The sequence below is a fragment of the Cololabis saira genome, chromosome 8 (genome assembly GCF_033807715.1).
Source record: "Cololabis saira isolate AMF1-May2022 chromosome 8, fColSai1.1, whole genome shotgun sequence".
In the NCBI taxonomy this organism is placed as follows: Eukaryota; Metazoa; Chordata; class Actinopteri; order Beloniformes; family Belonidae; genus Cololabis; species Cololabis saira.
In genome coordinates, this window is record NC_084594.1 from 2486600 (window position 1) to 2499311 (window position 12712).

Consider the following 12712-nt stretch of genomic DNA (forward strand, 5'->3'; position numbering starts at 1 on the left):
CAGAGCTAGTACTACTACTACTACTACAGTACAGGACAGAGCTAGTACTACTACTATAGTACAGGACAGAGCTAGTACTACTACTACAGTACAGGACAGAGCTAGTACTACTACTACAGTACGGAGCTAGTTCTACTACTACAGTACAGGACAGAGCTAGTACTACTACTATAGTACAGGACAGAGCTAGTACTACTACTACAGTACAGGACAAAGCTAGTACTACTACTACTACAACTACAGGACAGAGCTAGTACTACTACTACAGTACAGGACAGAGCTAGTACTACTACTACAGTACAGTACAGAGTTATTACTACTACTACTACAGTACAGTACAGAACTAGTACTACTACTACAGTACAGAGCTAGTTCTACTACTACAGTACAGGACAGAGCTAGTACTACTACTACAGTACAGAGCTAGTTCTACTACTACAGTACAGGACAGAGCTAGTACTACTACTACAGTACAGGACAGAGCTAGTACTACTACTACAGTACAGAGCTAGTTCTACTACTACAGTACAGGACAGAGCTAGTACTACTACTACAGTACAGTACAGAGCTAGTACTACTACTACAGTACAGGACAGAGCTAGTACTACTACTACAGTACAGGACAGAGCTAGTACTACTACTACTACTACTACAGTACAGTACAGAGCTAGTACTACTACTACAGGACAGAGCTAGTACTACTACTACTACTACAGTACAGGAAAGAGCTAGTTCTACTACTATAGTACAGTACAGAGCTAGTACTACTACTACAGTACAGGGCAGAACTAGTACTACTACTACAGGACAGATCTAGTACTACTACTACTACAGTACAGGACAGAGCTAGTACTACTACTACAGTACAGGACAGAGCTAGTTCTACTACTACAGTACAGGACAGAGCTAGTACTTCTACTACAGTACAGGAAAGAGCTAGTACTACTACTACAGTACAGGACAGAGCTAGTACTACTACAGTACAGGACAGAGCTAGTACTACTACTACAGTACAGGACAGAGCTAGTACTACTACTACAGTACAGGACAGAGCTAGTACTACTACAGTACAGGAAAGAGCTAGTACTACTACTACAGTACAGGACAGAGCTAGTACTACTACAGTACAGGACAGAGCTAGTACTACTACTACAGTACAGGACAGAGCTAGTACTACTACTACAGTACAGGAATCAGCTAGTACTACTACTACAGTACAGGACAGAGCTAGTACTATTACTACAGTACAGGACAGAGCTAGTACTACTACTACAGTACAAGACAGAGCTAGTACTACTACTACAGTACAGGACAGAGCTAGTACTACTACTACAGTACAGGACAGAGCTAGTACTACTACAGTACAGGAAAGAGCTAGTACTACTACTACAGTACAGGACAGAGCTAGTACTACTACAGCCCAGGACAGAGCTAGTACTACTACTACAGTACAGGACAGAGCTAGTACTACTACTACTACATTACAGAGCTAGTACTACTACTACAGTACAGGACAGAGCTAATACTACTACTACTACAGTACAGGACGGAGCTAGTACTACTACTACAGTACCGGACAGAGCTAGTACTACTACTACAGTACAGGACAGAGCTAGTACTACTACTACAGTACAGTACAGAGCTAGTACTACTACAGTACAGAACAGAGTTAGTACTACTACTACAGTACAGGACAGAGCTAGTACTACTACTACAGTACAGGACAGAGCTAGTACTACTACAGTACAGGACAGAGCTAGTACTACTACTACAGTACAGGACAGGGCTAGTACTACTACTACAGTACAGGACAGAGCTAGTACTACTACTAGAGCCCAGGACAGAGATAGTACTACTACTACAGTACAGGACAGAGCTAGTACTACTACTAGAGCCCAGGACAGAGCTAGTACTACTACTACAGTACAGGACAGAGCTAGTACTACTACTACAGTACAGGACAGAGCTAGTACCACTACTACTACAGTACAGGACATAGCTAGTACTACTACTACAGTACAGAACAGAGCTAGTACTACTACTACTACAGTACAGGACAGAGCTAGTACTACTACTACAGTACAGAACAGAGCTAGTACTACTACTACTACTACTACTACAGTAAAGGACAGAGCTAGTACTACTACTATAGTACAGGACAGAGCTAGTACTAATACTACAGTACAAGACAGAGCTAGTACTAATACTACAGTACAGGACAGAGCTAGTACTACTACTACTACTACTACTACTACAGTAGAGGACAGAGCTAGTACTACTCCTATAGTACAGGACAGAGCTAGTACTAATACTACAGTACAATTCAGAGCTAGTACTAATACTACAGTACAGGACAGAGCTAGTACTACTACTACAGTACAAGACAGAGCTACTACTACAACTACTACAGTACAGGACAGAGCTACTACTACTACTACTACAGTACAGGACAGAGCTAGTACTACTACTACAGTACAGGACAGAGCTAGTACTTCTACTACAGTACAGGACAGAGCTAGTACTACTACTACAGTACAGGACAGAGCTAGTACTACTACTACAGTACAGGACAGAGCTAGTACTAGTACTACAGTACAGGACAGAGCTAATACTACTACTACAGTACAGGACAGAGCTAGTACTACTACTACAGTACAGGACAGAGCTAGTACTACTACTACAGTACAGGACAGGGCTAGTAGTACTACTACTACAGTACAGTACAGAGCTAGTACTACTACTACAGTACAGGACAGAGGTAGTACTACTACTACAGTACAGGAAAGAGCTAGTACTACTACTACAGTACAGGACAGAGCTAGTACTACTACTACAGTACAGGACAAAGCTAGTACTACTACTACTACAACTACAGGACAGAGCTAGTACTACTACTACAGTACAGGACAGAGCTAGTACTACTACTACAGTACAGGACAGAGCTAGTACTACTACTACAGTACAGGACAGAGCTAGTACTACTACTACTAAAGTACAGTGCCAGTACTACTACTACAGTACAGGACAGAGCTAGTACTAGTACTATAGTACAGGACAGAGCTAGTACTACTACTATAGTACAGGACAGAGCTAGTACTACTACTACAGTACAGGACAGAGCTAGTACTACTACTATAGTACAGGACAGAGCTAGTACTACTACTAAAGTACAGTGCTAGTACTACTACTACAGTACAGGACAGAGCTAGTACTACTACTACAGTACAGTACAGAGCTAGTACTACTACTACTACAGTACAGAGCTAGTTCTACTACTACAGTAAAGGACAGAGCTAGTACTACTACTACAGTACAGGACAGAGCTAGTACTACTACTACAGTACAGGACATGGCTAGTACTACTACTACAGTACAGGACAGAGCTAGTACTACTACTACAGTACAGGACATGGCTAGTACTACTACTACAGTACAATACAGAGCTAGTACTACTACTACAGTACAGGACAGAGCTAGTACTACTACTACAGTACAGGACAGAGCTAGTACTACTACTACAGTACAGGACAAAGCTAGTACTACTACTACTACAACTACAGGACAGAGCTAGTACTACTACTACAGTACAGGACAGAGCTAGTACTACTACTACTAAAGTACAGTGCCAGTACTACTACTACAGTACAGGACAGAGCTAGTACTACTACTATAGTACAGGACAGAGCTAGTACTACTACTACAGTACAGGACAGAGCTAGTACTACTACTATATTTTTTTTATTTTATTTATCCTTTATTTATACAGATAAAACACTTGAGTCCGAAGACTCATTTTCAAGTGTGACCTGTTCACATCCACACAGTTGCATAAAACATAAAAATGAGACATGACAAGATAGGACAGGACATAACACTTGAAACTGATGCAGAGTGGAAATGACAATACACTATAACCGTTAAATAGCTGGAAAATAGAGATGTCAGGTTAGCACACTAGCCCCAGACAAAAATAAAACTTGTAGAACATAGACTAGCTTATGTGCTTTAAATGTTTAGCTGCGGCAGAGGTCATCTAGTGCAAGTACAAGATAAAGATGCACTCTCCATGTCTCTAAGCAAAAGCTTAAAACTAGCAAGGGGAATCAGGTTCGTCAACTTCGTCTCTCTGCAAAATGTTTGTTGGTTTTTGGCAGTTTTTATTGGATTTTATTCACTTTTAACAGCTTCTTTTATGTTGCCTGCGCTGCTGAGCTATCATTGCATGATACAATCTGGAAATCTACACTAAAGTCAGTGGATCAGTGCATATTTTTGTCCAATTGAGAAGACACTCTGCTCTCCATGCTTGGCTACTAGCCTAGCTCCATTGACTATAGCCCTGAGCTAGCTAGCCCTGAGATAGCCCCATAGGCTAGCCCCTAGCCTTTTTGTCTTCCCAGTTTTCTCTGTTCGCAATTTTTTTAACACTGGAAGTGTGGTTCGCCTTTAACCGGGATCTTCCTAGCTACATCATTTTTTTGGGGGGGGATGTGTACTATAGTACAGGACAGAGCTAGTACTACTACTAAAGTACAGTGCTAGTACTACTACTACAGTACAGGACAGAGCTAGTACTACTACTACAGTACAGGACAGAGCTAGTACTACTACTACTACAGTACAGAGCTAGTTCTACTACTACAGTAAAGGACAGAGCTAGTACTACTACTACAGTACAGGACAGAGCTAGTACTACTACTACAGTACAGGACAGAGCTAGTACTACTACTATAGTACAGAGCTAGTTCTACTACTACAGTACAGGACAGAGCTAGTACTACTACTACAGTACAGTACAGAGCTAGTACTACTACTACAGTACAGGACAGAGCTAGTACTACTACTACAGTACAGGACAGAGCTAGTACTACTACTATAGTACAGAGCTAGTTCTACTACTACAGTACAGGACAGAGCTAGTTCTACTACTACAGTACAGTACAGAGCTAGTACTACTACTACAGTACAGGACAGAGCTAGTACTACTACTACAGTACAGGACAGAGCTAGTACTACTACTACAGTACAGGACAGAGCTAGTACTACTACTACTACTACTACAGTACAGTACAGAGCTAGTTCTACTACTACAGTACAGGACAGAGCTAGTACTACTACTACAGTAGAGGACAGAGCTAGTACTACTACTACAGTACAGGACAGAGCTAGTACTACTACTACTACTACAGTACAGGACAGAGCTAGTACTACTACTACAGTACAGGACAGAGCTAGTACTACTACTACAGTACAGGACAGAGCTAGTACTACTACTACAGTACAGAGCTAGTACTACTACTACAGTACAGGACAGAGCTAGTACTACTACAGTACAGGAAAGAGCTAGTACTACTACTACAGTACAGGACAGAGCTAGTACTACTACAGTACAGGACAGAGCTAGTACTACTACTACAGTACAGGACAGAGTTAGTACTACTACTACAGTACAGGACAGAGCTAGTACTACTACTACTACTACTACTACTACTACTACACTACAGGACAGAGCTAGTACTACTACTACAGTACAGGACAGAGCTAGTACTACTACTACTACAGTACAGGACAGAGCTAGTACTACTACAGTACAGGACAGAGCTAGTACTACTACTACAGTACAGGACAAAGCTAGTACTACTACTACAGTAAAGTACAGAGCTAGTACTACTACTACAGTACAGGACAGAGCTAGTACTACTACTACAGTACAGAAAAGAGCTAGTACTACTACTACAGTACAGAAAAGAGCTAGTACTACTACTACAGTACAGGACAGATCTAGTACTACTACTACTACAGTACAGGACAGAGCTAGTACTACTACTACAGTACAAGACAGAGCTAGTACTACTACTACAGTACAGGACAGAGCTAGTACTACTACTACAGTACAGGACAGAGCTAGTACTACTACTACAGTACAGGACAGAGCTAGTACTACTACTACAGTACAGAGCTAGTACTACTACTACTACAGTACAGGACAGAGCTAGTACTACTACTACAGTACAGGACAGAGCTAGTACTACTACTACAGTACAGAGCTAGTACTACTACTACAGTACAGGACAGAGCTAGTACTACTACTACAGTCCAGGACAAAGCTAGTACTACTACTACAGTACAGGACAGAGCTAGTACTACTACTACAGGACAGAGTTAGTACTACTACTACAGTACAGGACAGAGCTAGTTCTACTACTACAGTACAGTACAGAGCTAGTACTACTACTACAGTACAGGACAGAGCTAGTACTACTACTACAGTACAGGACAGAGCTAGTACTACTACTACAGTACAGGACAGAGCTAGTACTACTACTACTACTACTACAGTACAGTACAGAGCTAGTTCTACTACTACAGTACAGGACAGAGCTAGTACTACTACTACAGTAGAGGACAGAGCTAGTACTACTACTACAGTACAGGACAGAGCTAGTACTACTACTACTACTACAGTACAGGACAGAGCTAGTACTACTACTACAGTACAGGACAGAGCTAGTACTACTACTACAGTACAGGACAGAGCTAGTACTACTACTACAGTACAGAGCTAGTACTACTACTACAGTACAGGACAGAGCTAGTACTACTACAGTACAGGAAAGAGCTAGTACTACTACTACAGTACAGGACAGAGCTAGTACTACTACAGTACAGGACAGAGCTAGTACTACTACTACAGTACAGGACAGAGTTAGTACTACTACTACAGTACAGGACAGAGCTAGTACTACTACTACTACTACTACTACTACTACTACACTACAGGACAGAGCTAGTACTACTACTACAGTACAGGACAGAGCTAGTACTACTACTACTACAGTACAGGACAGAGCTAGTACTACTACAGTACAGGACAGAGCTAGTACTACTACTACAGTACAGGACAAAGCTAGTACTACTACTACAGTAAAGTACAGAGCTAGTACTACTACTACAGTACAGGACAGAGCTAGTACTACTACTACAGTACAGAAAAGAGCTAGTACTACTACTACAGTACAGAAAAGAGCTAGTACTACTACTACAGTACAGGACAGATCTAGTACTACTACTACTACAGTACAGGACAGAGCTAGTACTACTACTACAGTACAAGACAGAGCTAGTACTACTACTACAGTACAGGACAGAGCTAGTACTACTACTACAGTACAGGACAGAGCTAGTACTACTACTACAGTACAGGACAGAGCTAGTACTACTACTACAGTACAGAGCTAGTACTACTACTACTACAGTACAGGACAGAGCTAGTACTACTACTACAGTACAGGACAGAGCTAGTACTACTACTACAGTACAGAGCTAGTACTACTACTACAGTACAGGACAGAGCTAGTACTACTACTACAGTCCAGGACAAAGCTAGTACTACTACTACAGTACAGGACAGAGCTAGTACTACTACTACAGTACAGGACAGAGCTAGTACTACTACTACTACAGTACAGGACAGAGCTAGTACTACTACTACAGTACAGGACAGAGCTAGTACTACTACTACAGTACAGGACAGAGCTAGTACTACTATTACTACAGTACAGGACAGAGCTAGTACTACAGTACAGGACAGAGCTAGTACTACAGTACAGGACAGAGCTAGTACTACAGTACAGGACAGAGCTAGTACTATAGTACAGGACAGAGCTAGTACTACTACTACTACAGTACAGGACAGAGCTAGTACTACAGTACAGGACAGAGCTAGTACTACAGTACAGGACAGAGCTAGTACTACAGTACAGGACAGAGCTAGTACTATAGTACAGGACAGAGCTAGTACTACTACTACAGTACAGGACAGAGCTAGTACTACTACTACAGTACAGGACAGAGCTACTACTACTACAACTACAGTGCAGGACAGAGCTAGTACTACTACTACAGTACAGGACAGAGCTAGTACTACTACTACAGTACAGGACAGAGCTAGTACTACTACTACAGTACAGGACAGAGCTAGTACTACTACTACAGTACAGGACAGAGCTAGTACTACTACTACAGGACAGAGCTAGTACTACTACTACAGGACAGAGCTAGTACTACTACTACTACTACAGTACCGGACAGAGCTAGTGCTAGTACTACTACAGTACAGGACAGAGCTAGGACTAGTACTACTACAGTACCGGACAGCGCTAGTACTACTACTACAGTACAGGACAGAGCTAGTACTACTACTACAGTACAGGACAGAGCTAGTACTAGTACTACTACAGTACAGGACAGAGCTAGTACTACTACTACAGTACAGGACAGAGCTAGTACTACTACTACAGTACAGGACAGAGCTAGTACTACTAATACAGTACAGGACAGAGCTAGTACTACTACTACAGTACAGGACAGAGCTAGTACTACTACTACAGTACAGGACAGAGTTAGTACTACTACAGTCCAGGACAGAGCTAGTAATACTACTACAGGACAGGACAGAGCAAGTACTACTACTACAGTACAGAGCTAGTACTACTACTACAGTACAGGACAGAGCTAGTACTACTACTACAGTACAGGACAGAGCTAGTACTACTACTACTACAGTGCAGGATAGAGCTAGTACTACTACTACAGTACAGGACAGAGCTAGTACTACTACTACAGTACAGGACAGAGCTAGTACTACTACTACAGTACAGGACAGAGTTAGTACTACTACTACAGTACAGGGCAGAGCTAGTACTACTACTACAGTACAGGACAGAGCTAGTACTACTACTACAGTACAGGTAAGAGCTAGTACTACTACTACAGTACAGGACGGAGCTAGTACTACTACTACAGTACAGGACAGAGCTAGTACTACTACTACAGTACAGGACAGAGCTAGTACTACTACTACAGTACAGGACAGAGCTAGTACTACTACTACAGAGTTAGTACTACTACTACAGTACAGTACAGAGCTAGTACTACTACTACAGTACAGGACAGAGCTAGTACTACTACTACTACTACTACAGTACAGGACAGAGCTAGTACTACTACTACAGTACAGGACAGAGCTAGTACTACTACTACAGAGCTAGTACTACTACTACAGTACAGTACAGAGCTAGTACTACTACTACAGTACAGGACAGAGCTAGTACTACTACTACTACTACTACAGTACAGGACAGAGCTAGTACTACTACTACAGTACAGGACAGAGCTAGTACTACTACTACAGTACAGGACAGAGCTAGTACTACTACTACAGTAAAGAGCTAGTACTAGTACTACAGTACAAGACAGAGCTAGTACTACTACTACAGTAAAGAGCTAGTACTACTACTACAGTACAGAGCTAGTACTACTACTACAGTACAGAGCTAGTACTACTACTACAGTACAGGAAAGAGCTAGTACTACTACTATAGTACAGTACAGAGCTAGTACTACTACTACAGTACAGTACAGAGCTAGTACTACTACTACAGTACAGGAAAGAGCTAGTACTACTACTACAGTACAGGACAGAGTTAGTACTACTACTACTACTACAGTACAGGACAGAGTTAGTACTACTACTACTACTACAGTACAGGACAGAGTTAGTACTACTACTACAGTACAGGACAGAGCTAGTACTACTACTATAGTACAGTACAGAGCTAGTACTACTACTACTACTACAGTACAGTACAGAGCTATTACTACTACTACAGTACAGTACAGAGCTAGTACTACTACTACAGTAAAGTACAGAGCTAGTACTACTACTACAGTACAGGACAGAGCTAGTACTACTACTACAGTACAGGACAGAGCTAGTACTATTACTACAGTACAGTACAGAGCTAGTACTACTACTATAGTACAGAGTTAGTACTACTACTACAGTACAGGACAGAGCTAGTACTACTACTATAGTACAGAGTTAGTACTACTACTACAGTACAGGACAGAGCTAGTACTACTACTACAGTACAGGACAGAGCTAGTACTACTACTACAGTACAGGACAGAGCTAGTACTACTACTACAGTACAGAGCTAGTACTACTACTACAGTACAGGACAGAGATAGTACTACTACTATAGTACAGAGTTAGTACTACTACTACAGTACAGGACAGAGCTAGTACTACTACTACAGTACAGGACAGAGCTAGTACTACTACTACTACTAAAGTACAGGACAGAGCTAGTACTACTACTACAGTACAGGACAGAGCTAGTACTACTACTACAGTACAGGACAGAGCTAGTACTACTACTACAGTAAAGTACAGAGCTAGTACTACTACTACAGCCCAGGTCAGAGCTAGTACTACTACTACTACAGTACAGGACAGAGCTAGTACTACTACTACAGTACAGGACAGAGCTAGTACTACTACTACAGTACAGTACAGAGCTAGTACTACTACTACAGTACCGGACAGATCTAGTACTACTACTACAGTACAGGACAGAGCTAGTACTACTACTACAGTACAGGACAGAGCTAGTACTGCTACTACAGTACAGGACAGAGCTAGTACTACTACTACAGTACAGAGTTAGTACTACTACTACAGTACAGGACAGCGCTAGTACTACTACTATAGTACAGAGTTAGTACTACTACTACAGTACAGGACAGAGCTAGTACTACTACTACAGTACAGGACAGAGCTAGTACTACTACTACAGTACAGGACAGAGCTAGTACTACTACTACTACTACAGTACAAGACAGAGTCAGTTTTCCTCACCACCTTGACCTGGTTCCTCTCTGCTGCTGCTCCAGCAGACCAGACCATAAAAGATAAAAGTACCAGTTATAGTACCAGTAGTACCAGTTATAGTACCAGTTGTAGTACCAGTTATAGTACCAGTTATAGCACCAGAAGTACCAGTTATAGTACCAGTAGTACCAGTTCTAGTACCAGTTCTAGTACCAGTAGTACCAGTTATAGTACCAGTTGTAGTACCAGTTATATTACCAGTAGTACCAGTTGTAGTACCAGTAGTACCAGTTATAGTACCAGTAGTACCAGTTCTAGTACCAGTTATAGTACCAGTAGTACCAGTTATAGTACCAGTTGTAGTACCAGTTATAGTACCAGTAGTACCAGTTGTAGTACCAGTAGTACCAGTTATAGTACCAGTATTACCAGTTGTAGTACCAGTTATAGGTAACACTTTACAATAAGGGTCCCTTAATTAACGTTAGTTAATGCATTATTAAGCATTAATTAACAGTTTAATAATAGTTAAATAACCATTATTATGTATTACTTAACATTAATTAGCATATTAGTAAATGCATTAATAAACAGTTAGTTAATGCATTATTAAGCATTAATTAACAGTGTAATAATAGTTAAATAACCATTATTATGTATTACTTAACATTAATTAGCATATTAGTTAATGCATTAATAAACAGTTAGTTAATGCATTATTAAGCATTAATCAACAGTTTAATAATAGTTAAATAACCATTATTATGTATTACTTAACATTAATTAGCATATTAGTTAATGCATTAATAAATAGTTAGTTAATGCATTATTAAGCATTAATTAACAGTGTAATATTAGTTAAATAACCATTATTATGTATTACTTAACATTAATTAGCATATTAGTTAATGCATTAATGAACAGTTAATTAATGCCTACTGCTCAGAGTTAATTAATACATTAGTAAGCATTAATAAACGTTACATGATGTAATTATTTATCCTTATGTATGCATTACTTAGTAGAGTAGAGCTAGTACTACTACTACAGTACAGGACACAGCTAGTACTACTACTACAGCCCAGGTCAGAGCTAGTACTACTACTACAGTACAGGAAAGAGCTAGTACTACTACTACAGTACAGGACAGAGCTAGTACTACCACTACAGTACAGGACAGAGCTAGTACTACTACTACAGTACAGGACAGAGCTAGTACTACTACTACAGTACAGTACAGAGCTAGTACTACTACTACAGTACCGGACAGATCTAGTACTACTACTACAGTACAGGACAGAGCTAGTACTACTACTACAGTACAGGACAGAGCTAGTACTACTACTACAGTACAGAGTTAGTACTACTACTACAGTACAGGACAGAGCTAGTACTACTACTACAGTACCGGACAGAGCTAGTACTACTACTACAGTACAAGACAGAGCTAATACTACTACTACAGTACAGGAGAGATGCTAGTACTACTACTACAGTACAGGACCGAGCTAGTACTACTACTAAAGGACAGAGCTAGTACTACTACTACAGTACAGGACAGAGCTAGTACTACTACTACAGTACAGGACCGAGCTAGTACTACTACTAAAGGACAGAGCTAGTACTACTACTACTACAGGACAGAGCTAGTACTACTACTACAGTACAGGACAGAGCTAGTACTACTACTACAGTACAGGACAGAGCTAGTACTACTACTACTACAGTACAGGACAGAGCTAGTACTACTACTACAGTACAGGACAGAGCTAGTACTACTACTACAGTACAGGACAGAGCTAGTACTACTACTACTACAGTACAGGACAGAGCTAGTACTACTACTACAGTACAGGACAGAGCTAGTACTACTACTACTACAGTACAGGACAGAGCTAGTACTACTACTACAGAACAGGACAGAGCTAGTACTACTACTACTACAGTACAGGACAGAGCTAGTACTACTACTACAGTACATGACAGTGCTAGTGCTACTACTACTTCTACAGTACAGGACAGAGCTACTACTACTTC